This window comes from Pongo abelii, chromosome 2, assembly GCF_028885655.2.
Source record: "Pongo abelii isolate AG06213 chromosome 2, NHGRI_mPonAbe1-v2.0_pri, whole genome shotgun sequence".
Taxonomy (NCBI): domain Eukaryota; kingdom Metazoa; phylum Chordata; class Mammalia; order Primates; family Hominidae; genus Pongo; species Pongo abelii.
This window is the reverse complement of record NC_085928.1, coordinates 150,683,584-150,708,170: the sequence shown is the minus strand read 5'-3', so window position 1 is coordinate 150,708,170 and position 24,587 is coordinate 150,683,584. Positions and strand designations below refer to the sequence as shown.

The 24,587-nt window shown below is 44.3% G+C and overlaps 1 long non-coding RNA gene across 1 annotated transcript; it reads left to right on the top strand.

Annotated features, from left to right (window-relative positions):
- The first annotated feature begins 5,460 nt into the window (after positions 1-5,460).
- Positions 5,461-8,990, top strand: LOC129058662 (uncharacterized). The gene is made up of 3 exons (XR_008523936.2): positions 5,461-6,309; positions 7,677-7,792; positions 8,274-8,990. It is a non-coding gene; the product is annotated as an uncharacterized LOC129058662 (long non-coding RNA).
- Positions 8,991-24,587: the final 15,597 nt, after the last annotated feature.

Sequence of the window (24,587 nt, the reverse complement as noted above, 5' to 3'; positions counted from 1 at the left end):
ATGTTCTTCTCCTAGGCTATGGTGTTGTTAAAGAAAAAATTATTCAGTGATACCTGTTAAAGCATGGTACAGGAGACTTTATTTGGGAACATCACAATAGGTTTAGGGACTACTGCAATGGGGTTTTGCAGTGGGGGAAAGAGATCGGGCCAAACTTGGACAGGCAAGTGGGAATGCATAGCAAAGGAGCAGGTTGAGGGTCAGTGGATGTAAAATTTCTAAGAGGAAACATGAAAGGCAAGAGAGATTCTGGCTTAACTGACCTAATAGGATTATTTCTGAAGTCAGGCCAGGGTGACTAGATATCACCTGAGGGATGGTGGAGGATGAAGAACCCATCAGATAGCAAGGCTGGTCAGATGTTGAGGATGACCGGATATCAAGAGTGGATAGGCTGGGCGCGGTGGTTCACACTTGTAATCCCAGCACTTTGGGAAGCCGAGGCAGGTGGATCACGAGGTCAGGAGATCGAGACCATCCTGGCTAACACGGTGAAACCCCGTCTCTACTAAAAAGAGACGGGCAGTGGTGGTGGGCGCCTGTAGTCCCAGCTACTCGGGAGGCTGAGGGAGGAGAATGGCATGAACCTGGGAGGCGGAGCTTGCAGTGAGCCAAGATCATGCCACTGCACTCCAGCCTGGGTGACAGAGCGAGACTCCGTCTCAGAAAAAAAAAAAAAAAAAAAAAAAAAGAGTGGACAAGGAAGCACATAGGTGTGCTTAGGAGAAGGTTCAGAAGCCTGACTGAAGCTTGGCCAAGCAAATAATTTTTTTAAGTGCATGCCAGTGTTGTCCTCTCTCTGTGGAAAGAGAGACTTCATCTGCTTAGAAAGGGACCCTTAGGGAGGATTTGGGGTATACAGACCCTCAGCCTTGATCCTGTTTCCTTCACCAACCAATCAGAGAGCCAAGTTCTCTGGGCTCCTTGCCAAGTACGAATAAGAGATCCCAGCACCTTTTTCCCCTGGGATCTTCCTCCAGACCCTAGTAGGGGGCAGAGAGGTGGGACCTGCTGCTTGGACTTGGGCAAAGTCAACCTGTGGGGGTTTCTGGAGGCCCTTCCTTGGTCACCGCATACAGAATTATGGACAAGAGGAGAGACTCTACCCTACAGAGATACCGTGTTTGACTCTTACCCCAGGTTTCGACATATGCAGACTGGAGAAGGACCACAGTATCTGGGATGCTCTATTCCCTGAGCCAGGTGGCCTGGGGTGGGCAATAGGATGGCAGGGGGGAAGGCGGGTTTCTTCTCCAGGGAGATGGAATGCTGAGCCTTGCAGGTGTCAGCTGTGCTGGCATCCATCAAACCATCACCACCTCCAGGGCTTCATGTCGAGGTTGGAGGAGGCAAAGGATGTGTCCCCTCCACCACATCCCAAAAGTGGGGGAACTACTTCTTGGAAACCCTATTCTCTCTCCTTATTCTGAATATTCAGGAGAGCTTAGACCGGCCCCACTAGTGCTCCTGTAGGGCAGTGGGTACAAAACCCTGGCCTGGGCACTGGACTTGGGCACTGGCTGAAATACAGATTCAAAACACACACACAGAGATTTTTCTCAGGAACTGGGCTGAGACAAAGGTGGAGTAAGAGAGGAGCCTGGGGTGAAAAGTTCAAGGAGCCCCCGTTCTCAGGAGCAGACCCTGCACTTGCAAGACCCTGAAGCAATAGCCTCCTAAGATTTGTGGCCTGGGCCCCTGGTTGCTTTACCCTGCTGAATTTGTTGGCCTGTTCAGGAGGTCTGGGGATGGCCCTGAGGGCCAGCCAAGTTTGGGAACTATTGCCTTCCACAAAACAAGCACTCAGCATCATGCACAGAGTAATAGGCAATGCCAACAGGGCTGCCTTTCTTCTTAGCAATGGCAAGGACGCGCTGGGGCAGCTGGATGGCTAGCAAGCTGTGATGGATGTGATGGTAGAATAGCAGTCTGGGGAAGGGAGGAGCAATGGGGAGGACAGGAAGGGTGACAGACAGACAGGAATGAGGTTGAGGAAGGACTTGGAGGCAATGGTCTTGTCCACTTCAGTAACTCACAATTCCTATCCCACCTCATCCCTTGAACCCAGCAGCCCACTTGTGCTCCAGGTGGCAGCTGGGAGGTACAGGGCAATGGACCCCCATGTGGTGGAGATGCCTGGGCTGGTTGGCTCATGATCCAGCTCGCAGGCAGCACTTTCTGCTCACTGGATTGAGGTTCACTGTGTGTGCTTCTGATGGGTGAGCAGCCACAAAAAGCAGGGCTGGGAACCACTGTGGAGGCTCCTTTTAGCATGGCCTCTGCTCAGCTGGGGCTTCCTGCTCAAACGCTTTGCCCCTCCAGGTTAGGAAGGCCCGTCCTCCTCCTCCCCTCTGCCCATCCCAGCGGCCACCTTGAGGTCCACCTGTCCTTATTCCTTTACACAGATAATGAAGTACTGTCCTTACCAAGCCCACTCTTCTGTTTTCTTCTGTGATGTTCCCTGTGATCCCAGGAGTTCATCAGGGAGAACCTTAATCCCATTTCATGTAAGGGATAAAAGTAAAGGCCAAAGAGGTTAAGTGACATGACCAACGTGACCCAGAAATTTGTTAGGTTTGCATAAAACTAAGGCCCAGGGTCATTTTCCTCTATGTGGTCTTGGTCCTCTCATCAGTCCAGCCCTCCCCCACCAATCAGAACAGTGAAGGCTGCATGTCATGTGATGGTTCTTCACCAGGGACCTTTGTGCAGGTCTCAGGTCCCTTGTGCAGGTCAGCCCTATGTGGCTCCTACTGCCTTGAATAGCTGTGACTTGTCACTGGAGTGGGCCTGTCAGCTTCTCAGATGGCCATATCCCTGAATGCCCCAGAGTGCCTTCACATGCCTGGTGATCAATAAATGTCTGCTGACCGAGTTCCTGTTAATGAACAGTGGTGCTTCATCAGTGAATATTGATGGATTGGGACTCCTGCGTACTCTGGACAAGAAGCCAGGGCTTTTGCCAAATGCAGCAAAGAATAATTCCCAGTAAGTTGAAGGCATTCTAATCCCCTACACAGACAAATCTGTAATTGATTCAGGCCAGGGGATGGGGTGTCTCTCTGTTGTCATGGTGACTCATTAAAAAAAAAAAAAAGGATTCTTTAACAGCATCCCAGACATTATGACTCTGAAGTAATAGCCCTTTTAAAATTGAACCATATTAATAAGATCCACCCGACTGCACAGTGTTTTTTTTTCTTTGGATGCATTATTAACCTGACTAGCAACAAGACCTCATCAATGCAAAATGCCCCTTCAATAAGAACAACACTTCCAGCATTGAATAAGGAAAGCTGCAACTCTCCAATTCTGGAGATCCTGGTGGGTAAGGAATAAGCTCTGAATGGTGATCTTTGGGTTGTAGAATCTTGAAAGGCCAGGATTGTGTGTGGGTCATCTCTCTTGATAGAATCCCTAAAACTTGGGGCAGCCTGTACAGGCACACAAGCCAGCTAGCCACAAAGCATCAGAGGGAAGTTGAGAAAAGAACAAAGTAAATTTCACAGAAGTTCTACATTGTGTAAGAGATAAATTGCAAAAATCTTAATTCTCACAGTTCTTCTACCTGAGCGTCAGTTTTCGATATTGGATTTAACATTTTGCAAGTATTTACTGAGCACCATGGTGGACAGATTCTAAATTGACTCCCAACAGTCCCTACCTCTTGGCATTCACACCCTATGTAATCCCCTCCACTTGAGTGTGGGCAGGCCCTGAGACCTGCTTCTAACAATAGAATATGGCAAGGCAATGAAACAACACTTCTATGATTATGTTACATAAGAAGCAACTTCTGTCTTGTTGGCAGACTTTGTTCTTTACTGGCTTTGATGAAGCAAGATGCCATTTTGTGAGCTACTCTATGGAGAAAACCCCCTGGAAATCAACTGAGGTTGGGCTCTGGCCACAGCCAGCAAGAACTGAGACTCTCAGTCTAGTAACTCACAAGGAACTGAATCCTGCCAAGAACCACATGAGCTTGGAAGTAGGATCTTCCTCAGTCAGACCTGCAGATAAGACTCCAGTTCTGGCCAACACCTTGATTGCAGCCTCATGAGAAAGTCTACAACAGAAGACTCAGCTAATCCATGCTCAGATTATTGACCCACAGAAACTTTAAGATAGTAAACATGGGTTGTTTTAAGTTACTACCTTAGTGATCATTGGTTACATAGCAATAGATAACTAATACAAGTACCTACTGATGTCGTAAGTGCCATGAATACACCAATGAGTAAGACAGACAATGTCCCTGCATTAATGGATGTTTCATTCTGTTTGAGGAGTCAGACAATAAGTAAATTAATACATTATTGCCATGAAGAAAGAGCAATTAGGCTGAGGGGACAGAGTAGGAAGTGGGTGGTATTTCAGGTAGGGTTGGTGAGGAAGATTCAGTGTGATGAGGAAGTGTTTGTGCAGAGAGCTCAAAAAGTGGGCACATCTGAGGGAAGAGTGTTCCAGGCAGAGGGAAGAGCAAGTCCAAAGTCCTGGGGTGAGGAAGGGGTGAGGAAGGGGTGAGGATCGAGCTTCGTAGGTCAAATTCCAGTTGGTAGAGGGAGTGTTGTAAGAGACGAGCTCGGAAAGTTAGTGGGGCCAGACCATAAATGGCCCTGCAGGTTGTGGGGAGGGCTTTGCTTCTATTTGCCATGTGAAAGGGGGCTCCAGAGCCTTCTGAACAGTTGAGTGATATGACCCAACCCGAGTCAGAGTCTCTCTGAAAGGACAATCCTCCTCTAATAGCCATGATATGAATTGCTACTTAGGGCCTGGAAAGTGACAAAGAGCCTTCTGATCCATTTTGCTCCAGGGGTTCTCTCAGAAACCCTGTAAGGTGGATAGGGCAGGTACAGGAATTCCTCCCTAACGGTGCACTCCCCAGTTTAAAATGCTGGTCTGTGTGGCTGGACCCGTGGGTCCTATTTATACCACACTAGGAGCCATTAGAATAGAGCAGGACAATTGATGAGTCACTCCAGTCATGCTGTAGGGACCCAGGGACCCTGGGTCATAATGTCAGAAAGGCTTTCGGGTCTGTGTGGGGGATGAAGCAGGTGAAAAATGGTGATTCCCAGGTGCATGTTATTTGCAGCAAAGGTAAATGAATGTACAGGGATTTTTTTATAGGTATCTTTTTGTAAGATTTAAAAATTCTTCTCTTTTCTTTCTTTTTTTCTTTTTTAAGCTCCAGGTCCTCTGAAGGCATCTTTTTGAAATGTCAAAGAAGGAAGACCTTGAAAATATTTCTCATGAATTAATTATATAGGGCCCATTATTACGAATCTAAAATATTGCAAATGCCATTAAGATGATGTGTTTTTTCTTTGAGTAGTACTCTCTTTATTGTGTTCTTTTAGAGGCCATATAAATACATATTAGAAGTTTTATGTATTTACATACATTATTAATCCTTCAATTTAACTTTTTCCTGTAACATTATATAGATATACAGTTTCATATCTATAATTTTATTGTTACATAAACATAAACCTCAATGCTGAAAGAGAAATTTGTCTTTCAGCCCCGTCTCTGAATTTTAAGAGATTAAGTAAAAGGCCGCTATGATTTCTTAGTGGGTCCTGCTGCCTTGGGCCATAGCAGAGGGGAGGGCAACAACCATATTGGAAGACAGGTGAATAAAATCTCATTCTGCCCTCCATCCATTCCCTCATCCATCCATTCATCTACTTATCCATCCACTCACCATCTGTCCACTGCCCATGCATCCATCTTTTCATTCATTCATTCATTCATCCTTCCCTTACCCATCATCCATTCCTCACCCATCCTCCATCCATCTATACAGCCATCTACTTATCCATCATCCATTCATTCATTCACCCATACTTCACTCATACTTCACCCATCTATGCATTCATCTACTCATCATCCATCCATTCATTTATTCATTTGTTCATCCCTGCATTCCACACATATTTATTGAGCACCAAACATGGCCAGACATTGCAATAGGAAACGGGAGACAAGGCAGAGATGGTGTTTTGTCTCATATACAGTCTAATCTTTGTTCTGCAAACAAAGTTTTGTTCCTTCCCCATAACACTACTCCACCACTACCCTTGAACTCTCATTTATACAATCACCTATTTAAGTCTTGTCGAGGGATATGCAGGTAAACTTTGCTTTCCATTCTTGAGTAGAATCCAAAAGACTCCCTCAAAGCACTCCTATCCCACAGAATGTGCCTTTGCGTCTGAGATGGACATGATGAGGTATGACAATCAGAGATCTCAGAATCTGGTCCAAAGTCCTTCTGGCACTGAATTCATGGGATGCTCTTTAAGGGTCAGTACTAATAGTCCAGCCTTCTGAAACAATTCAAATATGTTGAATAATTACTATATATGGCAGGATTGATGGATGTGCTGTTAGTTTCAAAAACATGGTTCTTTCTAGATCCTCTACCCCTTCTGCTCTAAAATTTTGGAGTGTTCCTCAAGGTTAAATTTTCAGCCATCTGGTTTATATAACCTGAGTTAATCCTTCAACTTAATTTTTTAGATTTTACCAAATCTAAACCCTGGTCCAACCAGATCTCCTAAGCTCTTGACTTGTGCCTCTATTTTCCTGCTAGACTCAGGTGTCCTAAAAGGAATTACCATGAGCTGAATATTTGTGGCCCCCCAAAATTCAAATGTGGAAACCTAATCCCTAATGAGATGGTATTAGGAGGTGGGGCCTTTGGAAGATGATTAGGTCATGAGGGTGGAATACTCATGAATGGGATTAGTGTCCTTATGAGGAACTACAGAGACCAGAGAACTCTCCTTCCACAATGTGAGGACACAGTGAAAAGACACTGTCTATGAACCAGAAAGCAGGCCCTCACCAGACACTGAATATACTGGCACCTTGATCTTCAGCTTCCCAGTCTCCAGAACTGTGAAAAATAAATGCCCATTGTTTATAAGCCACCCAGTGTATAGTAAACTGGTATAGTAGCCTGAGAAGACTAGGGATAGAAACTCAACCTGTCCCAAATCAAATTCTTACAGCAACTACAAAATTAAGGCCCCCAGAGCTCTAAGATATGATGAATGAAATCCACAGAGGATGACTCCTGGGCTGGCTGGGGTAGCACAGAGAGACTGTAGCTAATTCAGGGACATGAACCCATCTCAAGAAGTGTGCAATGGAGGCAGGGTGCAGTGGCTTATGCCTGTAATCCCAGCACTTTGGGAGGCCGAGGTGGGCAGATCATTTGAGGTCAGGAGTTAGAGACTAGTGTGGCCAACATAGGGAAATCCGTCTCTACTAAAAATACAAAAATCATCTGGGTGAGGTGGCACACGCCTGTGATCTCAGCTACTCAGGAGGCTGAGGCAGGAGAATCTCTTGAACCCAGGAGGCAGAGGATACAGTGAGCCGAGATCGGGCCACTGCTCTCCAGCCTGGGTGACAGATCTAGACTCCGTCTCAAAAATAAAACAAAATAAAATAAAATAAAATAAAATAAGGAGTGTGCAGTGGAAGGTGAGCAGCAGAGAAAACTTGGGGTTCAGAGAGACAATGTTACTATCCAAGGAGGAGTGACTCTGGATAGAGGGTCCTCAATCCTGCTGCTAGGGAGGGACTTCAGCTATGGGGTGGGAGATTCTTTTCAGGGTCCATGCTTCTTAAGCAGCTGAACGGTTAAAACCTTACCTTCTCAGCACATCGCTACCAGGAAGTCGTTATTTGAGAATGATCAGGAGCCTTCCTGGCATCAGATCAGGATCCCACTGCTGTGAACACACTCCTTCTGGGGCAAGGAGTACATCAGTCTCCTGTGAGTATGGTTAGTTGGAGCCAAACCCTGACAGACAACATTCTGAGTGGCCCAAGAAACACAGCCCAGCTGAGGCCCAGATTCTCCAGGCTCTGGGAGCCAAGGGAGGCCCTATTCATTTTATATGGTACTAATGACATCCAGTTGATTCACTTTCATACCAGATTGGTATGATCACTTCTTGCTGTGATTTCCAGGTCTGTTGGTTCCGGCATTTCCTTTATCTGCACAATAATATAGAAGAGCTCACTTTTAGGAGACATCACTCAAATAGCTAAAGTTTTCCTGCCATTTAAATGTATTTGCAAATGAAATGTAAATTGGTACAATTTTAGAAAACTATTTGGTAGTATTTACTAAAATAAACACTTACTCCATGATCTAGAAATTCAATTTCTAAGTATATGCTTGAGAGAGATAAGTGCATGCATCTGGCAAAAGACATATATAAGAATGTTCATCACAACCTTTTCCATTATAGCCCCAAACTGAAAGCATCCAAATGTCCATCAGGAGGAAAATGGATTAGAAAACCCCTGAACTGTGGACATCTGTACAATGGAATACTATACAGCAATAAAAAGGAATAAAATACATGTGTGTGCAACAACGTGGATGAATCTCGTGGACATAAGATGAAAGAAAGACATCAGAAACAAAAGGCTATGTATGCTATCATTCCCTTCACATGAAGTTAAGAGGTGGAAAAACTAATGATGTTAAAGGTCAGAGGTAAGAGGTCAGGTGGCCAAAGAATGGGGCTATTGCCTGCGATCAGGTGGAAAGCAACCTTGAGGGGACTGGAAATGTACTTTATCATGATTTAGGTGTTGGCTACATGAATATATTTATATGTAAAAATCTGTTGGCTGTACATTGAAGATTAGTTCACTTTTTGCCATTTACTGCATCATAATTTTTCGGCATTAAAAAACATTTAAAAAATTTTAAATACATTTATGCCTGAGCAGAGTATTACTCTAATCCAGGAGAGCAATGTGTTTAATTTCTCATATAGACTTTAATGGAGCAAAATTTTTCTTAAGAGGCTGAGTTATGGGGACACCTGTAGTGTGGCTGTGGGAGTGAGTGGTAATAGATATTTCAGGGTTTCAGGCTACAACATCTCTGTCACAACTGCTCAGCTGTGCCCTTGTAGCACGAAAGCAGTCATAGACAATAAATAAACAAATGTTCCAATGAAACTTTTTGTTTTCTTTTTATACAAAAACAAGCAGTGGGGTGGATTTGGCCTGTGGACTGTAATTTGCCAACCTCTGATCTAGTTCATTGGTGGTGACATCCCAGGAAACTGTTGAGGCTTGAGGGGCCCCTGCAGGGCTCTCACCAGGGAAGAGTGCAACAATCCATTTGTTAGGTCTAGTTTGGGGTAGGGATAGAGCACTGGCGTCAAGGGTGCCAGTGCCCATCCTGCTAAGCAGTCAGTTCCTCACACTTCATTGAGAAGGAGCCAGCTTCTCCCACAGAGGCCTCTGTAACTGCTGTTTCAAAGAAAACAAACTCCCTTCATTCTTACCCCTCACAATGAAAGCCTCATCCAGCACCTGCCTTCACTGTCTGGCCCCCAGGACACTGCTACCTGCACATTCCTTCAATGCAGGTGACTCCTCCTTCATGCCTTATACCTCAGCTGTCCCAACTCCCATGCCACTTCCCCACCACCTGGTATAAAATTCCCCTCTCTTTGGGGGCTTCTGCTAATTTGTAACTGCCAAATGGGTTCACCTTGCCCATTGCCTAGACAGAGACAATTTATCAACACAGGGGAATTGCAATAGAGAAAGAGTAATTCATGCAAAGCCAGCTGTGTGGATACCGGAGTTTTATTATTACTCAAATCAGTCTCCCCAATAATTTGGGGATCAGAGTTTTTAAGGATAATTTGGTGGGTAAGGGGCCAGTGAATCAGGAGTTCTGATTGGTCAGGTCAGAGATGAAATCACACGGAGTTGAAGCTGTCCTCTTGTGCTGAGCCAGTTTCTGAGTGGGAGCCACAAGACCAGAGGAGCCAGTTTATAAGTCTGGGTGGTGTCAGTTGATCCATCCAGTGCAGGGTTTGCAAAATATCTTAAGCACTGATCTTAAGTTTTACAACAGTAGCAATTTGGGGAGGTTTAGAATCTTGCAGCCTCTGGCTGTATGACTCCTAAACCATAATTTCTAATCTTGAGGCTAATTTGTTAGTCCTGCAAAGGCAGTCTAGTCTCCAGGCAGGAGGAAATTTCTTTTTGGGAGAGGATTGTCACTGTCTTTGTTTCAGATCTAAACCATAAACTAAGTAAGTTCTTCACAGGACTTAGTCTGGCCTATACCCAGGAATGAACAAGGACAGCTTGGTGGGTAGAAGCAAGATGGAGTGAGTTAGGCCAGATCTCTTTCACTGTAATAATTGTCTCAGTTATAATTTTTGCAAAGGTGATGATAAAAGAAAAACTTCAGCCAAATTAAATTTAAAGGAGTTTAACTGAGCAACGAATGATTCATGAATCAGGCAGTCCCCAGAATCACAACAGATTCACAGAGACTCCAGCGCAGCCACATGGTAGAAGAAGATTTATAGACACAAAAGGGAAATGACATTTTCATGCGTGTCTGTGTGAAGAGACCACCAAACAGGCTTTGTGTGAGCAATAAATCTTTTAGTAACCTGGGTGCAGGCAGGCTGAGTCCGAAAAGAGAGTCAGCAAAGGGAGATAGGGGTGGGGCCGTTTTATAAGATTTGGGTAGGTAAAGGAAAATTACAGTCAAAGGGGGTTGTTCTCTGGCGGGCAGGAGTGGGGGTCACAAGGTGCTCAGTAGGGGAGCTTTTGAGCCAGGAAAAGCCAGAAGGAATTTCACAAGATAATGTCATCAGTTAAGGCAGGAACAGGCCATTTTCACTTCTTTTGTGGTGGAATGTCATCAGTTAAGGCAGGAACTGGCCATCTGGATGTGTACGTGCAGGTCACAGGGGATATGATGGCTTAGCTTGGGCTCAGAGGCCTGACATTCCTGTCTTCTTATATTAATAAGAAAAATAAAATGAAATAGTGGTAAAGTGTTGGGATGGTGAAAATTTTTTGGGGGGTGATATGGACAGAGAGAATGGGCGATGTTTCTCAGGGCTGCTTCAAGCGGGATTAGGGGTGGCGTGGGAACTTAGAGTGGGAGAGATTAAGCTGAAGGGAGATTTTGTGTAAGGGGTGATATTGTGGGGATGTTAGAAGAAACATTTGTCATATAGAATGATTGGTGATGGCCTGGATATGGTTTTGGATGAATTGAGAAACTAAATGGAAGACACAAGGTCCAAATCAAAGAAGTAGAAAAATGGATATTAAAGGACTAAGAATTGGGAGGACCCCGGACATCCAATTAGAGACTGCCCAAGGGGGTTCAGCATAATTACTTGCTTGGTTGGCAAGTTTTTGGGCTCTATCCTTGAGTTTTTTTATATTGTCATACACTAGGCCAGATTGATTTAGGTAAAAACAACACTCTTCATTTAAGAATATACAGAGTCCTCCTTTTTCAGCAGTGAGTAAGTCAAGGCCTCGGCGGTTTTGCAGGACAACAGCAGCTAAAGAGTCAATGGGCCTGGAGGACTGATAAAGTTTGTGATATGTCTGTGATGCTAGCAGAGAAGTCATTAGACAGGCTATGGAAGGTCGTGACAGAGGTTGAAATGCCTGCTATTCTGGTACCGAGAGCAATAGTGGAGGCAGGAAGTCCTAAACCAACCAGCAAGGGAATTTGTGGAATAACTCATTTGTGTCGTGTTGGTGTCATGAGGGGAAGAGGGAGCTCTTCGGTCCCATCGCAAATTGAATTTTGGGGGTAAGGACAACTAGTGTGCATGTGCCTGTCCAATTAGCAGGTAGACACATGTAGGTAGAGGATCCACAGAGGAAGAAGAGACCTTGTGCGAGGCAAAACTGGAGATGCAAAGTAAAAAGATGAGAAGGAGTGCTGAAAGGGGTGTCTTGTACCCAGACTCCTAGGGATCCAGCTAGGGCGGCAGCCGTCAGAGGTTGTAATGGGGACTGATGGGGTAACTGCGTAGAGGGGGAGGTTCAGTTTTCATGGTGTATGAGAAAACGTTGAGTATCTATGAGCAAACTTTCACTGTTATTTACGGGGCTGGGTATAAGTAAACAAGAAGAGGGCCTGGGAGGAGAGTCTGACGAGCAAGGGGAAGGTAGCCAAGGATGGAGTGAAATACAGGGTAAGTGTCTTCCTAAGCAATAATTACTGCTAACATTTTTAAGTTTTTCAGTATTGATAGAGGGCTTATCTGTAATATGGAGCTGGAAGGCTCTAATTGTTTCAGTGATGTGTGTAGTTGGGCTTTGGAGATGAAGAGTAAAGGAACATCGAGAAGGTGAAAGGTTACCCAGGGGAATTCCAGTGGGTTTTTGCTGAGAGATACATAAAGGAGCAGCCACAGGAATAGTAGTTTGTGTTGTGAGGGGTCCAAATAAGGGGGGAGTAGAGTTAATATAAGGAGAAAGGTTTTTTAAGTAAGTGTGGAGGAGGGCGGCAGCTTGCTGATGTGAAATGTCTGGGAAGGTCTTGCTGGACCTGTCTAGAAAGTAAATGAGTTCTTCAGGAGGTTAAAGGTGAGGGCTGTTAAAGGAAGTTCAGAGGTATAAGGAGACAGGAGATGTTGCCCAGTCTGTCTGTAAGGCAGGGACAGCTGTGTAGGCACTGGAAGAAAGGGAAATGCAAAGCCAGCAGTTGTTCACTAAGGAGGGATTAGAAGCAGCTAGGAGAGAATGGGTAAGGTTGATAGTGTGGTGGAGATAGCTGGGGAGAGGTAGAGGGTGGCATAAGAATGGGAATGAGAATAACAGTGAGTATAAAAGTAAAGAATAGAACTTCATCAGGGTGAAAGTATTGGAGGGTCCCCTGCCAGCAAAGATCATCTATCCACTCTAAGAGGGAGTTAAGAGTTGCCAGTCCTGGCCAGGGCCAAATCCTTGAGCTTGATGTGTAGGGAAGGGAGGAGGCCTAAATAATCCCTGAGGAGTAGTAGAATAGCAGATAGAAGAAGTTACTTTCTTAAGGATAGATTTCCATGATGGAAAGGAAATGAGAGGTTCTAAGAGGCGGGCTGGTGGCTTGTACTATAGAATAGCCTGCCTTTGCTGGTGTGTGGCGATTAGGCCTGGTGGAACTACCATCAATAAACCAAGTTTGTTCAGGGTGAGGAACAGGAAAGAAGGAAATGTGGGGAAATGTGGCAAATGTCAGGTGGATCAGAGAGATGCAGTCATGAGGGTCAGGTGTGGTATCCGGAATAATGTGGGAGGCTGGATTGAAGTCCGGGCCAGGAACAATGGTAATTGTGGGAGACTCAACAAAGAGTGAGTATAGCTGAAGGAGCCAGGGAGCAGAAAGTATATGCATCAGGTGTGAGGAAGAAAATAGATTTTGGAAATTATGAGAGCTGTAGAGAGTGAGTTGAGCACAGTTTGTGATTTTGAGGGCCTCTAAAAGTATTAGGGCAGTGGTGGTCACCGCACACAGACTTGAGGGCTAGGCAAAACAGTAAGGCCAAGTTGTTTGGATAAAAAGGCTACAGGGCATGGTCCTGGTTCTTGTGTAAGAATTCTGACTGCACAGCGTTGCCCTTCGGTTGTGGGTAATGAAAAGGGTTGGGATGAGTCAGGGAGAGCTAGGGCGGGGGCAGTCTCTAAAGCTGTCTTCAAGGAATGGAAAAAGGAGTGGGGAAAGGATTTAGGATCTATGGGGTCAGCTAGGTTTCCTTTTGTGAGTTTATATAATGGTTTTGTTAAGATGGCAAAACCAGGTATCTAAAGGTGAAAGTGTTCAACCATGCCCAGGACGTAGAAGGTGCTGGGATTTGAGAGATCAGTCAGACATGATCAGCAGGGAGAGCATGTGTGTTTTTATGAGAATTACGCTGAAACAGGTAACAGATGAGGAAGAAATTTGGGCTTGACTGAAATAATGGGGGCTGTCTGTGAAGCCTTGCGGCAGTACAGCCCAGGTAATTTGCTGAGCCTGATGGGTGTCAGGGTCAGTCTAAGTGAATGCGAAGAGAGGCTAGGATGAAGGGTGCAAAGGAATAGTAAAGAAAGCATGTTTGAGATCCAGAACAGAATAATGGGTTGTGGAGGAAGGTATTGATGAAAAAAGAGTGTAAAGGTTGGGCACCACAGGGTGGATAGGCAAAACAGTTTGGTTGATAAGGCACAGATCCTGAACTAATCTGTAAGACTTGTCTGGTTTTTGGACAGGTAAAATGGGGGAATTGTAAGGAGAGTTTATAGGTTTTAGAAGCCCATGCTGTAGCAGGCAAGTGATAACAGGCTTTAATCCTTTTAAAGCATGCTGTGGGATGGGATATTGGCGTTGAGCGGGGTAAGGGTGATTAGATTTTAATGGGATGGTAATGGGCATGTGATTTGTTGCCAGGGAAGGAGTAGAGATGTCCTATACTAGTGGGTTAAGGTGGGGGAATATGAGAGGAAGATGCAAAGGAGGCTTTGGGTTGGGGAGAAGGGCGGCAATGAAATGCGGCTGTAGTCCAGGAATAGTCAGGGAAGCAGATAATTTGGTTAAAATATCTTGGCCTAAAAAGGGAACTGGGCAGGTGGGGATAACTAAAAAAGAGTGCATAAAAGAGTGTTGCCCAAGTTGGCACCAGAGTGGGGGAGTTTTCAGGGGTTTTGAAGCTTGGCCGTCAATACCCACAACAGTTATGGAGACAAGGGAAACAGGCCCTTGAAAAGAAGGTAATGTGGAGTGGGTAGCCTCCGTATTGATTAAGAAGGGGACGGACTTACCCTCCACTGTGAGAGTTACCCAAAGCTCGGCGTCCATGATGGTCTAGGGGGCTTCTGAGGTGATCAGGCAGCGTCAGTCTTCAGCTGCTAAGCCAAGAAGATTTGGGAAGGAGTCAGTCAGAGAGCCTTGGGCCAGAGTTCCAGGGGCTCTGGGAGTGGCTGAACAGTCCAATTTTCAGTGGGGTCCCACATAGATGGGACATGGCTTAGGAGGAATCCCAGGCTGCAGGCATTCCTTGGCCTGATGGCCAGATTTCTGGCACTTGTAGCAAGCTCCTGGGGGAGGTGGGCCTGGAGGAACACCTGGCCACTGCGGTTTAGGCATTTGGAAATTCTTGTGTGCTGGAGATGTTGCTGGGGTTTGTCTCACAGTGAAGGCAAGGAATTGCAACTCAGAAATATGTTGCTACTTGGCTGCCTCTACTCTATTATTGTACACCTTGAAGGTGAGGTTAATTAAGTCCTGTTGTGGGGTTTGAGGGCCGGAATTTAATTTTTGGAGTTTTATTTAATGTTAGGAGCAGATTGGGTAATAAAATGTATATTGAGAATAAGATGGCCTTTTGACTTTTCAGGGTCTAGGGCTGTAAAGCATCTCAGGGTTGCTGCCAAATGAGCCATGAACTGGGCTGGGTTTTTATATTTGATAAAAAAGAGCCTAAACACTCTCTGATTTCGGATAAGGAAAAGGAGCATTAACCTTGACTATGCCTTTAGATCCAGCCACCTTTTTAAGAGGAAATTGCTGGGCAGGCTGGGGAGGGCTAGTCACGGAACGAAACTGTAAGCCAGACCGGGTGTGAGGAGGGAGGTGATAAAAGGATTATAGGGTGGAGGAGCGGAGGCAGAGGAAGAATTGGGGCCTAGCTCAGCCTGGCAAGAAGGGGAGAGGTCAGATGGGTCTGTAGAAAAGGAAGATTAGAAAGACTCAGCGATGCTTGGGGTTGGGACTGAAGGGACAGGTGGGAGGGAAAGAAGGAAGATTTAGGACAAGCTGCATTGGGAAAAGAGACTAGGGAGGGACTGATGTGTAAAAGAGTGCCTGGATGCCAGGCATCTCAGACCGTTTGCCTATTTTATGACAAGAATTATTTAGATCTTGTAGGATGGAAAAATTGAAAGTGCCGTTTTCTGGCTATTTGGAACCACTGTCGAGTTTGTACTGGGGTCAGGTGGCATTGCAGAAGAAAATAATGCATTTAGGTTTTAGATCAGGTGTGAGTTGAAGAGGTTTTAGGTTTTTAAGAACACAGGCTAAGGGAGAAGAAGGGGGAAGAAGCTTGCCCATAGTGAAGGAGGCAAGCCCAGAGAAAAGAGAGAGTAGAGACATGGAGAGAAGGGGTATGGGGGTTCTTGTCCTCCAGAAAAGCAGAAAAGGGGTCAGGGCACAGAAATAAGGGATTGGGGTGCAGAGATAAGAGGTTGGGGCATGGAAATAAGGGATCGGGGTGCAGAGATAAGAGGTCAGGGTGTGGAAATAAGGGATCGGGGGGTTCTTGCCCCCAGAAAAGCAGAGAAGGGGTAGAGACACGGAGAGAAGGGGTTGGGGGGTTCTTGCCCCCTAGAAAAGCAGAGAAGGGGTAGAGACAGGGAGAGAAGGGGTGGGGGTTCTTTCCCCTCCCCCAGAAAAGTGGGACTTGCCGCTAAGGGTGAAGGACCAAGGCAGGTGTCCCTGCGTGGCCGGACACCTCTGAAATGTGGGTGAATAATCAGGCAGGTGTCCCCCTGTGATTAAACACCAAGGGAAGACTGTCTTCTTGAGTCCGTGACCGGCACCAGAGTTTTGGGTCCACAGATAAAACACATCTCTCTTCATCTCTACCAGAAAAGGAAAGGAACTGAAATTAGGAGAAGGGAGAGATTGAAGGGTGGCACCAAGATTGAAAGGAGAAAGTGGTTGAGGGATAGTGAGAGAGGTTGGAGAAGAGCAAGAAGAGGCTGCTTACCTGATTTAAAATTGGTGAGATGTTCCTTGGGCTGGTGGGTCTGAGGACCCGAGGTTGTAGGTGGATCTTTTTCATGGAGCAAAGAGCAGGAGGACAGGGGATTGATCTCCCAAGGGAGGTCCCCCGATCTGAGTCACAGCACCAAATTTCATGCGTGTCCTTGTGAAGAGACCACCAAACAGGCTTTGTGTGAGCAATAAAGCTTTTAATCACCTTGGTGCAGGTAGGCTGAGTCCGAAAAGAGAGTCAGCAAAGGGAGATAGGGGTGGGGCTGTTTTATAAGATTTGGGTAGGTAAAGGAAAATTACAGTCAAAGGGGGTTGTTCTCTGGCGGGCAGGAGTGGGGGTCACAAGGTGCTCAGTAGGGGAGCTTTTGAGCCAGGATGAGCCAGAAGGAACTTCACAAGATAATGTCATCAGTTAAGGCAGGAACAGGCCATTTTCACTTCTTTTGTAGTGGAATGTCATCAGTTAATGCAGGAACTTGCCATCTGGATGTGTACGTGCAGGTCACAGGGGATATGATGGCTTAGCTTGGGCTCAGAGGCCTGACAGACATACAGAAATCAGAAATGAGGTACAGGTACAGCTCGGCGTTTGCCTTATTTGAACAGTATGAACACTCAGCAATGACTGAATGGTTGAAGTACAGCTGCTGGAATTGGCCAAGACTTAGCTATTGTTACAGGCACATACTCCTAAGTTAGATTTTCAATCTTGTCTACCTATTAAACTAGGCTGCAGTTCATCTGCAAGGACTTAACTATAGGAGTACAGAATCCTTCTCAGGCCACCATATTTAGTTCACTTTAACAGCTGCTTCAATACAACCCTGTCACCCTCATTCCTGCTCAGTGCTGACACATCCTACCCTCCTGGGCACTTCCCTCTCACTGCCTCCCTCCTCACTGCAGGTCCTATCCTCACCCTGGAGTATCCAGTGCCCAGAGGCTGACCCATCCAATATCCTAGCTTCTGGGGCTGCAGACAGCCAGGGCCCTCATTTATCTTCTGCCTCAGCCACTCACACCCACAGCCATACTGCAGACCTCCCCATTACAGAGCTCCACTCCACCAGCAGCATCTCACATCCACATGTCACACTCTCGGAACAGTCCCTCCCTCCTTCATTATCACCACACCTGTCCCTCACCCTGCTGAAGACAATTGAGAAGAAACAGATACATGGAAAGACCTCTGCCCTCTATTTATCTAAAAGTAGGAAATAGATTTGTAAAAGTGTCCCACCTCTCCTGTCTACCAGGAGGGACAGGAGTTGATTACTAGAGACAACTGTAAACCAAAAATAAAATTCTAAACCTCGCAACCAATGAATAGACACCTCCTCTTAGCTAGGGGGAGTCCAGGGAAACCTGAAAGACTAGTTCACACCATGTTGGGAAGGTGGGGGGGTCAGACATGCCTCATTATACTCTCCTCCCTTTGGAACTCAGGCACAACTGACCATCATTAATGTGAAAACAGAGATCTTAAGAGTGAGAAAACAGACTGTTTATAGCAGTAAGTTACCAAATTCCAATCTGACTCTAGTATAGCATCACATAACAGCAGGCCCTGAAAGAAATGAAAATATTTTACCCCAAAATATATTTCTTTGAGATACTTTTAAATTGCCTTGCAAAGGGAGAAATTTATATTCTGTAGAGAATCTCTTTCCCTTTCCAGGTCTTTTTCTGATCCTGAAGAGATTAGCTGAGAGTCTAGCCCATTTTTAAAGGTCTGAATAGAAAACATTTGCCATCTATTGCCTCTAAGAGTGGCCACCTGTGAGACTTCATCTACATAATAAGAACCTTGGTCTCTACAAGCCCTTATTCTAGCCCAGATACTTCTTTCTATTGATTCCAGGTCTTTAGATAAAAATTCTTTTAAGCAATTGCCAATAAGAAAATCACTCCCTCACCCATTTTGAATTTTCCCACCTTTCAGGACTGAACAAATGTGTACCTTACATATATTAATTGATGTCTTATGTCTCCCTAAAACATATAAAATCAAGCTGTAACCCATCCACCTTGGGCACATGTTCTCAGGACCTCCTGATGCTGTGTCACAGGTCATGGTCCTCACATTTGGATCAGAATAAATCTCTTCAGATATTTCACAAAGTTTGGCTTTTTCATCAACGCAACTCTGGACCTAAAAGCCTGGAGATGGCACCAGAGGAATCTACATAATGAAACATAAGCCATGTAGGTTATAAATGATTATATTTGTAGACATTTTGGTGCCTTAATATCAGCAAGGGTTGCACAATGAGTTTCCATATGCATGAATTCCAGAGATGTACAGAAATTCTAGTTACTTATAATATTTTGGGAAAGAAACCTGGAACAGATGCCTGCTTTAGATAATAGGAAGATCTAATTACTTCTGAATTCCTCAGATAACATGTTTTGCCTCTGGATAGCCTGCTTGATGGTAACCAGGTGATCTTTGCTCTCCTCAGATTATAGCAGAGACTGCCAGTTGCATTCCTGCAGCTATCCTCCCCTTTTACCTGGTAACAGATTCCTGATATTTCTAAATATGGGCAAATGGCTGTCCACAATAAAGGTATTTCCCAGCCTTCCTTGCAAGTGGTTGTGGTCATGTGACCTAGTTCTAGCCATTGAGAAGTGAAAGTGTCTTGCAGGACTTCTAGTCTCCTTCAAAGAAGCTCAGCTAAGTTGGAGTCACATCCTTCTCCATCTCCCCCTTTCTCCTTTTCACTGTCTGGAATGAGGTGTAATGCCTGACTCCACTGCCATCTTGGATCACAAGAAGATTTTTAAGGATCACAGTCACATGTAGAGGAGCAAAAAGACGGGAGCAGTCTGGATCCTCGATAACTTAGTAGAGCCCCAAGATCTGCCATGGATGCTTATCTGGACTTCTTTTATGGGAGAAGAAAAACAAACAAACAAAAAAAACGGAATACCCCTGTGTGTTGGGTCTGTTACCAGGAGCTGAAATTAATCTCAACGTAATTCTCTTCTACCTGTCCAAATAAATGTATGCTCTCTCCCTGCCAGAAACCTTCCTCCTCCTGTATGTCCTATCCCAGTGAAATGAACCATTCCTCATTCTTTGCCCATTTTTGGTTCACCTCTTGTTTAGACCAGAAACCAGGACTCTCCTTTGACTTCCTCATATCTCTTCATACCCAGTCAAGGATCAAATCTTGTCATTCCTACCTCCTAGCTTTATCTCAGGGCAGTGATTCAGGTCATCAAAAACTATCACCCCATAGCCAATAGACCTCTGGGCCCTGGTGTTCAGAGGCTGCTGAATGCCAGCAGCTCTCCTGGGTGCTAGCTCTGGCTTGCCTTAAACAAAAAAAAGGAGGGTGTCTGGGGGCTGGATGGAGGGAGGAAGAGTCCCTAAACGGGACATGAGGCCCCAGGGTCATTCTTCTCTGCCCCACTAAGGGCCCAGCTATCTGGGGTGGTGTCACGGCCAAGGAAAGGTCTAGGCCAAATCTTAACTTTTGTTTTTTGAATCTGCTGCAGCACTCCCTTCCTGGGGACTTCCCTGTTTTTCCCCAGAGTTACTTCCAGACATTTCTTCTTGGGGAGACTTAATTAGCAACTATAGGCTGTGTATGTGTAACACAGGTAAGGGCAATCAGGGCCCCAGGTATGCATGGGTTTAATTTTTTGTCTATTGAGCACCTATTATGGGCCAGGCACTGTGCTGGCAGCCTCTGACATCCCTTCTGGGGAGAGTTTATCATGACTATTTTATAGTTGGGAACACTGAGGCTCAGAGAGGTGAAATGATTTTCCCAGGGCTGCACAGCTCAAAAGGAAGGGGCCTGGGATTGTCCCTGGGTCTGATTCCAAATTGCTGCTCTTTCTCACCTCACCAATTATCCTAAACCTGTATAAACATCTCCATCACCTGCAGAGCTATTAAATTCTGATTCTAAGGCCAAACCCTATAGATTCGGCTTCAGTTGTTTTGGGCTAGAGCTAGGAGTTTTTGTTTTGTTTGTTTGTTTGTTTTATAAGTAACTGGGCCTCCCAGGTAATCCTGATGCTCAGCAGGTCTGGGATCAGCCCTGCATCATGTCTGGCTGACTCCCAGTGGCAGGAGAAGCTGCCACGCCCCCTGTACAGCAGCGAGGAGGAGCTAGCTCAGTTGGTTCTGATGGGGCAACTGCAGTCCTGCACAGAGTAGTAGCAGGCCCAGCAGATTCTAAGTAAAATTGCCAGGGCCAGGAGACAGACCCTTTGCTATTTCTACTCAATACTTGTTTCAGAGATTGTTGCCTTAAATTATTTGTGCATTTGACCAAATCTAGTCATTCTTTGTCCCAGCCAACCTACACAGAGAAATCAAGTAAAGGTGCTGTATACAATATCTGCATCATGTCCCTGTTTGAATGTTTTCATGGGCTCCTCTTTATATGAGTGAAGTTCCTGGTCCCAGAGTGGCCCAACCTCCTGCTCCTGCCTCCTTCTCTCTGGCTTGTCTGCTGCAGAATTCTTCATATCCAGATTCTACTGCAGCTTAAATATTCCCTCTTCCAGGGAGCCTTGGGTGGCCTATCCCTCAGTCCTTTCTTGTCTTGCTAGAACACTTGCCATTGTCCAACCATCCATCCATACACTCATCCATCCATCCATCCATCTATCCATCCATCCATCCATCCATCCATCCATCCGTCCATCCATCTACTCACCAATCCATCCACCTACACCCTTACCCATCCATCCAGCTATTTATCCAACTATCTATCCATTTACTTATCTCCCCACTTATCTGCACATCCATCTCCTCTGCTGTGTCCTGTAAGCTTCACGTTTGTGTCCTAACAACACAGTAGAGGTCATTTCTTAAGGTCATAGACTAGATCTTTTTTTTTAACTTTTAGGTTCAGGGGTACAAGTGCATGTTGTTACATAGGTAAACTTGTGTCACAGGGGTTTGTTGTACAGACTATTTCATCACCTGGGTATCAAGCCTCGTACCCATTAGTTATTTTTCCTGATCTTCTCCCCCCTCCCCCCTCACCTTCTGAAAGGCCCCAGTGTGTTCTCTATGTGTCCATATGTTCTCATCATTTAGTTCCCACTTAGAAGTGAGAAAATGCAGTATTTGGTTTTGTTCCTGTGTTAGTTTGCTAAGGATAATGGCCTCTAGTTCCATCCATGTCCCTGAAAAGGACATCATCTCGTTCTTTTTATTGCTGCAGAGTATTCCATGGTGTACATGTGCCACATTTTCTTTATCCAGTCTATCATTGATGGGAATTTAGGTTGATTCCATGCCTTTGCTATTGTGAAGAGTGCTGCAATGAACATACATGTGTACATGTCTTTATAATAGAATGATTTATATTCCTTTGGGTATATATCCAGCAATGGGATTGCTGAGTCAAATAGTATTTCTGTCTTTAGGTCTTTGAGGAATTGTTACACTGTCTTCCACAATGGCTGAACTAATTTACACTCCCAGCAACAGTGTAGAAGTGTTCCTTTTTTTCCACAACCTTACCAACATCTGGGTTTCTTTTTTTACTTTTTAATAGTAGCCATTCTGACTGGTGTGAGATGGTACCTCATTATGGTTTTGATTTGCATTTCTCTAATGATCAGTGCTGTTGAGCTTTTTTTCATGATTGTTGGCTGCATGTATGTCTTCTTTTGAAATGTGTCTGTTCATGTCATTCACCCATCTTTTTATGGGGTTGCTTGTTTTTTTTTCTTGTAAATTTGTTTAAGTTCCTTATAGACTCTGGATGTTAGACCTTTGTCAGATACATAGTTTGCAAATATTTTCTCCCATTCTGTAGGTTGTCTGTTTATTCTGTTGATAGTTTCTTTTACTGTGCAGAAGCTCTTACATTTAATTAGATCTCATTTGTCAATTTTTGCTTTTGTTGCAATTGCTTTTGGTATCTTCATCATGAAATCTTTGCTATGCATATGGAATGGTATTGCCTACATTGTCTTCCAGGATTTTTATAGTTTTGGGTTTTACATTTAATCAATCTTGAGTTAATTTTTGTATAAGGTGTAAGGAAGGAATCCAGTTTCAATCTTCTGCAATATGGCTAGCCAGTTATCCCAGCACCATTTATTGAATAGGGAATCCTTTCCCCATTGCTTGTTTTTTTCAGGTTTGTCTAAGATCAGGTAGTTGCACGTGTGTGATCTTATTTCTGGGTTCTCTATTCTGTCCCATTGGTCTATGTGTCTGTTTTTGTAGCAGTACCATGCTATTTTGGTTACTGAGCCCTGTAGCATAGTTTGAAGTCAGGTAGCATGATGCCTCCAGCTTTGTTCTTTTTGCTTAGGATTGCCTTGGCTATTCAGGCTCTATTTTGGTTCCATATGAATTTTAAAATAGTTTTCTCTAGTTCTGTGAAGAATGTAAATGGTAGTTTAATAGGAATAGCATTGAATCTATCAATTGCTTTGGGCAGTATAGCCATTTTAATGATGTTGATTCTTCCTATCCATGAGCATGGAATGTTTTTCCATTTGTTTGTGTCCTTTCTGATTTCTTTGAGCAGTGGTTTGTGGTTCTCTTTGTAGAGACCTTTCACCTCCTTAGTTAGCTGTATTTCTAGGTATCTATTCTTTTTGCGGCAATTGTGAATGGGAATTTGTTCCTGATTTGGCTCTCAGCTTCACTGTTGTTGGTGTATAGAAATGCTAGTGATTTTTGCACACTGATTTTGTATCCTGAGACTTTGCCAAAGTTGTTTATCAGCTTATAAACTTTTGGGCTGAGACTATGGTGTTTTCTAGATATAGAATCTTGTCATCTGCAAACAGTGATAATTTGACTTCCTCTCTTCCTATTTGGATGCCATTCATTTTTTTTCTCCTGCCTGCTTGCCCTGGCCAGAATTTCCAATACTATGTTGAATAGGAGTGGTGAAAGAGGGCATCCTTGTCTTCTGCCAGTTTTCAAGGAAAATGCTTCCAGACTTCGCCCATTCAGTATGACGTTGGCTGTGGGTTTGTCATACATGGCTCTTATTATTTTGAGGTATGTTCCTTCAATACCTAGTTTATGGAGAGTTTTTGACATGAATTAATGTTGAATTTTATAAAAATCCTTTTCTTCATTCTATTGAGAAAATTATGTGGTTTTTGTCTTTGGTTCCATTTATGTAATGAATCACATTTATTGATTTGTTTATGTTGAACCAACTTTGCATCCAGGGTGAAGCTTGCTTGATCATGGTGGATAAACTTTTTGATGTGCTACTGGATTTGGTTTGCCAGTATTTTGTTGAGGATTTTTGCATTGATGGTCATCTAGGATATTGGCCTAAAGTTTCCTTTTTTGTTGTTGTATGTCTTCCAGGTTTTGGTATCATTCTATGATGCTGGCCTCACAGAATGAGTTAGGGAGAAGTCCCTCTTTCTCAATTTTTTGGAATAGCTTCAGTAGGAATGGTACTAGCTCTTCTTTGTATGTCTGGAAGAATTGAGCTGTGAATCTTTCTGGTCTTGAACTTTTTTTGATCAGTAGGCTATTTCTTACTGCCACAATTTCACAACTTGTTATTGATCTGTTCAGGGATTCAGTTTCTTCCTGGGATTCAATTTCTTTGGTTCAGTCTTTGAAGGGGTATGTGTCCAGGAATTTATCCATTTCTTCTACATTTTCTACTTTATATGCACAGAGGTGTTCATAATATTCTCTGATGGTAGTTTGTATTTCTGTGGGGTCAGTGCCAATATCCTCCTTGTTGTTTCTGGCTGTGTTTATTTGAATCTTCTCTCTTTTCTTCTTTATTAGTCTAGCTAGTGGTTTACCTATTTTATTAATTTTTTTCAAAAAACCATCTCCTGGATTCATTGATCGTTTGAATTGTTTTTCATGTCACTCTCTCCTTCTGTACAGCTCTGATTTATTTCTTGACTTCTGCTAACTTTGGCATTTGTTTGTTCTTTGTTCTCTAGTTCTTTTAGAACTAGTTTCTTTTGTGATGTTAGGTTGTTAACTTGAGATCTTTCTAACTCTTTGATGTGGTCATTTAGTGCTATAAATTTTCCTCTTAACACTCCCTTA